Below are 6,068 nucleotides of genomic sequence, written 5' to 3'. Positions count from 1 at the left end.
GTCAGTGAACCTGCAACCTGGGAAGAAATATCTCAACTTCCAGAAAGGGAAGCCAATAAATGGATGAAAGCTGCTGAGGAAGAGATAAGATCCATGAATGACACTAAAACTTGGACACTTACAGAACTTCCACCTGAAAGGAAAGCCATTGGTTGTAAATGGACTTTTAAATTGAAGTACAATGCAGATGGAACGATTGAACGATACAAAGCGAGACTGGTAGCCAAGGGATACTCACAAAAACACGGAGATGACTATGATATGACATTTGCTCCAGTAGTCAGATATGCCACAATAAGAACTTTGCTAGCAGTGGCGGCGAAAAAGAAAATGGAAGTGCGACATTTTGATGTGAAGACCGCCTTTCTACACGGTGAGTTAGCAGAAGAAATATATATGGACCAACCACCAGGTTTCAAAGACGAACAAAGACCGGACCTAGTGTGCAAACTTCATAGGAGCATATATGGCCTGAAACAAGCAGCCAGAGCATGGAACATAAGAATAAACGAAGTGCTTTCACATCAGGACTTTCAAAGGAGTAAAGCAGACCCCTGCCTATACACAAAGAAATTGGCAAACAGATGGATCTACCTGCTAATTTATGTTGATGATATCCTTATTTGTTTTGATCAAGAAGGGGATAAAGCAGAGGTACTGAAGAATCTGAATAGGCACTTTGAGACAAAAGATCTTGGTGACATAAACAATTACCTCGGCATTCAGATTGAGAGAGAGGAAGATGGGAGCTTCCTTCTGAACCAAAAACACAAAATACAAGACATAATTCAAACATGTGGAATGGAAGATGCGAAACCAGTAAAGTCTCCTATGGAAACCAACTACCTAAAGGAGATGAACAGCCAAGATATCCTTTTACCAACTAACACTCAATACAGGCAAACAATAGGGAAATTGTTGTACCTTACCACTGCTACAAGGCCTGACATCGCAGCAACTGTTGGAATCTTATGTAGAAAGGTTTCAAAGCCAAGTCAGATGGACTGGAATGCTGTGAAGCGAATCATTCGCTATCTTAAAGGAACTCTATGTTACAAACTAAAGTTACCAGCAAGTGATGAGTGCACCTTAACTGGATTTGTGGACGCCGACTGGGCAGGAGACACCAATGATAGAAAGTCTACCAGTGGTTACTTATTCTTTTTGTCGGGAGGTGTCATCAGCTGGACTCGTAGAAAACAGCTTTCTGTTACTCTGTCCTCCACTGAAGCAGAGTACGTTGCAGCAGCCCAGGCAAGTCAAGAAGTTATACGGCTGAGACAATTACTAACAGACTTGGGTCAACCTCAACCGGGACCAACACAAATCTATGAGGACAACCAAGGATGCATTGCACTTGCACAAATGGAAAGAGTTAACTCAAGAACCAAACACATCGATGTGAAGTTCCACTTTCTCAGGGATCTTCAGGAACAGGGATTCCTTGAGTTACTTTATTGCCGAACCGAGGATATGATAGCGGATATCCTTACAAAGCCTCTGACAGCTGAAAGACACTCAAGGCTTACAAAGAAGATGCATTTAACAGACTAAGCCTTAGCTGTTGAGAAGGGGTGTTGGAGAAATTCAACAGAACTGCAGCTTAGTCTAAATAAGAACTAACTGCAATTTATATTCTGGACACTAGATGTCGCTGCTGCTGATGCCTCTACAGTGATGTCTATGGTTATCTCTCTATGTTTCTTTTAGGTGTGTCCAGTGCTTCCTGTGTGTGATCACTGTGTGTGTTTTAGCCTGTCACCATGTTAGGTGATCTTGCTGTATGTTGCTGAATCCAAGTTTAAGTAAAAACAAGTTCCTGTTACTTCTTCTTGTCTGGACTGCAGTGCTTCATTAGATCCAGTAATCAAGCGCAACTCTAACAGTTCCGATGGACATTGAGTCAGGAAATCCGGGTGAGACTCTCCCTAATCTTAATGGGGCTGGTGATTCTATTGCTGCTGTGACTGTGGAAGCTGCTGAAGGGAATGTAAATGCAGCTGTTGTTGGGGCTCAAGTGACCAGCAGCCCCCCTGGAAATGCTAATGTTCCTAGAGTTGGTGTTGAGGTTCCTGGTGAGGGGAGTGGGGTGGCTTCTGGGGGGGTGCCTGAGGTTCCTAAGGGTCCTGTTGGAGACACTGCTATGCCTGGTGGGGGGGCACAATCTCTCATGTCATATGCTTCAGCTGTAGGGGGGAGGTGGGGTCGCTACTGGTGGGGGCCAACCTACAGCTGGGGGTTCTAATGTGTGGAATGTCCGCCCTCCTGTTGGAAGGAACACGTCTGGGGTTCGGTCCCCTGGGAGAGAGATCCAGGAGGTTTTTAGTTAAGATCAAGGCGGCCCCTGCATGTTCTCTTCCAACATGGAAGAAGTTAGCAGAAGAAATCTTGGCATTAGGATTTTCTGTGCATGATATTTTTGCTATTATTCACTCTTGGGAGAATGCAGCATTTGACCTGAGCTTCATCAGCCAGGGGACTTTGGACTCATTCTGGGTCAAATTTCAAACTGTGAGGGCCACAGAGTTTTGGAAAGGAGTGGTGGTGGTGCCTATGAGCAGTCAAACATTAGTGAGAAGATTACAGTTTTGACCCAGAATCATGGGCGTCCGCACATATGGCAAAACCGGGCATCTGCCCGAACCTGGCCGCCCGCTGCCCCCCACTGGCCGCGTGCCCGTGCAGCCAGCAGGAGGGGAACAGCGCAGAGAAGAGAGAGAGCTATGGGCACAGTGGGAAGGGCGGACGTCTCCCCCCCCCCCTTCCCTCACCTTAGGGGGCTCTCTCTCCCTCGCTGTCCCCTCCGGGAATGAAGTGTGCAGCGGCTGGCAGCGGGCGGAACTTACCTCGTCTCGCTCCTGCGCCGGAAGTTCTGGTGCCGCACTCTGGTCTGGATCAGGCCAGAGTAGCGGCTAATCCATCCGGCGCGTGCGACGAGAGGAGGTAAGTTCCGCCCGCTGCCAGCCGCTGCATATTTCATTCCAGACTCCGGAGGGGAGAGTGAGAGAGGGAGGGAGAGCCCCCTAAGGTGAGTGCCCATAGCTCTCCCTCTTCTCTCCGCTGCTCCCCTCCTCCTGCACACATGGCCACTTTTTCTGGGGACATATACCCCTGGCTACATATACTGGGACATATACCCCTGGCTACATATACTGGGACATATACCCCTGCCTACATATACTGGGACATATACCCCTGCCTACATATACTGGGACATATACACCTGCCTACATATACTGGGACATATACCCCTGCCTACATATACTGGGACATATACCCCTGCCTACATATACTGGGACATATACCCCTGCCTACATATACTGGGACATATACCCCCTGCCTACATATACTGGGACATATACCCCCTGCCTACATATACTGGGACATATACCCCCTGCCTACATATACTGGGACATATACCCCCTGCCTACATATACTGGGACATATACCCCCTGCCTACATATACTGGGACATATACCCCCTGCCTACATATACTGGGACATATACCCCCTGCCTACATATACTGGGACATATACCCCCTGCCTACATATACTGGGACATATACCCCCTGCCTACATATACTGGGACATATACCCCCTGCCTACATATACTGGGACATATACCCCCTGCCTACATATACTGGGACATATACCCCCTGCCTACATATACTGGGACATATACCCCCTGCCTACATATACTGGGACATATACCCCCTGCCTACATATACTGGGACATATACCCCCTGCCTACATATACTGGGACATATACCCCCTGCCTACATATACTGGGACATATACCCCCTGCCTACATATACTGGGGACATATACCCCTGCCTACATATACTGGGGACATATACCTCTGCCTACATATACTGGGCACATATACCCCTGCCTACATATACTGGGCACATATACCCCTGGCTACCTGTTCTGGGGACATCTCTACCCCTGGCTACCAGTTCTGGGGACATCTATACCGCTGGCCACCTATTCTGGGGACACCTATAGACCTGGGGCTACCTATTTTTGGGGAACCACTGCTGTCAGATTGAGTGTATTTTGGGAAACTGCTGCCAGGTGAGAGGTGTCTACACATTAAGGGGGCATTCTGCCTATTTATGTGAAAAGCTGTCTATTTATGTGCCTCATGACTGCTGAATTTGTCTTGTTGCGGGCCTCATGGTTACTGACTGTCTTGTTGGGGGCCTCATGATTTGTTGGGGGCCTCAAGATTGCTGAATTTGTCTTGTTGGGGGCCTCATGATTGCTGAATTTGTCTTGTTTGGGGCCTCATGATTGCTGAGTTGGTCATGTTGGGGGCCTCATGATTGCTGAATTTGTCTTGTTGGGGGTCACATGATTGCTAACTGCGAGACTATGGAAAAAGCTGAATCGTCATCATATGAGACAATAGCATTAAACCTACTTTTTCCGCTTTTTAAAACAGAAAATGAAACTGGGAGGTTCTAAAAAAAAATGAATAATTTTTTTCAGGAGTACGATGGATGAAATTGTTTATCTTCACAGTTTATTTTCAACTTAATTTTCCATAATGTTCATGTATGAGTTAAAACGTTTGTATTTAGTTTAAATTGCTGTTGGCACTTTGTGATAGTAAAGTGACTTTGCAGTTTGGACACTCGACCTCCAAAAGGTTCGCCACCACTGTCCTAATCTAATGTCCCACCATTGCTTAGTTCATGTAAACTTGTCTCCACCCACGACCACACCCACATTCTGGTTCATGACCACACCCATTTTTCGGCGCGCTACGCGCGCCGCATGACATAGCTCCATACACAGCGCCGCCCCGCTTTTTTGCTCCCCACTTTTTGCCCCCCCCCTGGAAAATTTTCTGCGGACGCCCATGCCCAGAATGAGTCCATTCCAGCTGCAGACCTGGCTGTGATGCTCAGGTCTTATGGGGAAGTTTTGGGTTCGCCCAGAAAGATCCTAGATGAAATGGGTATTTGGACTGGAGGAGGGCATTTTACAATAAAGCTGAAAATTGAGAATAACGCAATTAAGCATTTGCCGAATATAGTCTTTCTAGGTAGAGACAAATTGAACATACATTACCCTGGGCAGGTTAAAGTGTGCCATAGGTGTGGGGAGAGGGGGCACTTCAGCTATACTTGTAAGGTGCTGAGGTGCTCCCTCTGCCAAGAATTTGGCCACCTGGCTAGAGAGTGCAGAAAGATCTGTTGCAATCTTTGTAAGGAATTGGGGCACCCTTATGTTAAATGCCCATTGGCGGAGCATAATTTAGGATTGGAGGTAGTACAGGAGATGGGAAGAATCTTCAGAGAAGATGAGGAATTAGACATGGGCACTTCAGACGAGGATCCTTCTCAGCAAGAGAAAATTAGTGAGGTCCATGAAGTCCCGGAGACCCCACTAGAAAATCTGCCCACAGGTAGTGAGGCCCTGGGTGTAGTCTCATCTGATAAAGTTGATATGGCTCAAGAGGTGTCTGGGCTGGCCTCAGGTCCTGCCCTGGAGTCTGCACCTCTTTCTCCTGTTGTTGGGGAGGTGGGGGTGCAGATGAAAGGGGGGGGCGGTGGCTGCTCAGGAAGGGAAAAGGAGGGTGGTGGCTCAGAGGAGTTTGCAGGTGTCCGCTCAGGGGGGTCTGGTCTTAGTGTGGAGGACATGGAGTGGCTGGAGGCCAAAAGGAGTAAGAAAAAAAAGAAAAATTCCGGGAAGAAAGCCCATGGGAAAGGAACTTCAGAGGCGGAGGGATCCGGGCTTTCTAGGCCCAAAAAAGTTCTTCCTAAAAGTAGGGGAGAATTAGTAAGAAGCAATCATTTTGGGGTCCTCAGTGATGCAGGTGATACAGATGTTTCCTCTAAAGAAGTTGACTCCATGGAAGAAGTAGAGCTTTCAAGAGGTCCTGGGGTGGACAGGATTCCAGCGGGTGCATCCTGCAAAAGATATGGGTCATCTGGGAGTGGGAATGAGAGGGGAGGGGGTAAGAAGCAAAAATAAGCTTTGCACTTTGATGTTTATTCTTTTTCCTGGCTGGTTCAAAGCAGGCCGGTCGCCTGGATACTTTAGCTAGGAATAATGGAA

The sequence above is a fragment of the Hyperolius riggenbachi genome, chromosome 6 (assembly GCF_040937935.1).
Source record: "Hyperolius riggenbachi isolate aHypRig1 chromosome 6, aHypRig1.pri, whole genome shotgun sequence".
Lineage (NCBI taxonomy): Eukaryota > Metazoa > Chordata > Amphibia > Anura > Hyperoliidae > Hyperolius > Hyperolius riggenbachi.
This window is presented reverse-complemented; position numbering follows the sequence as displayed.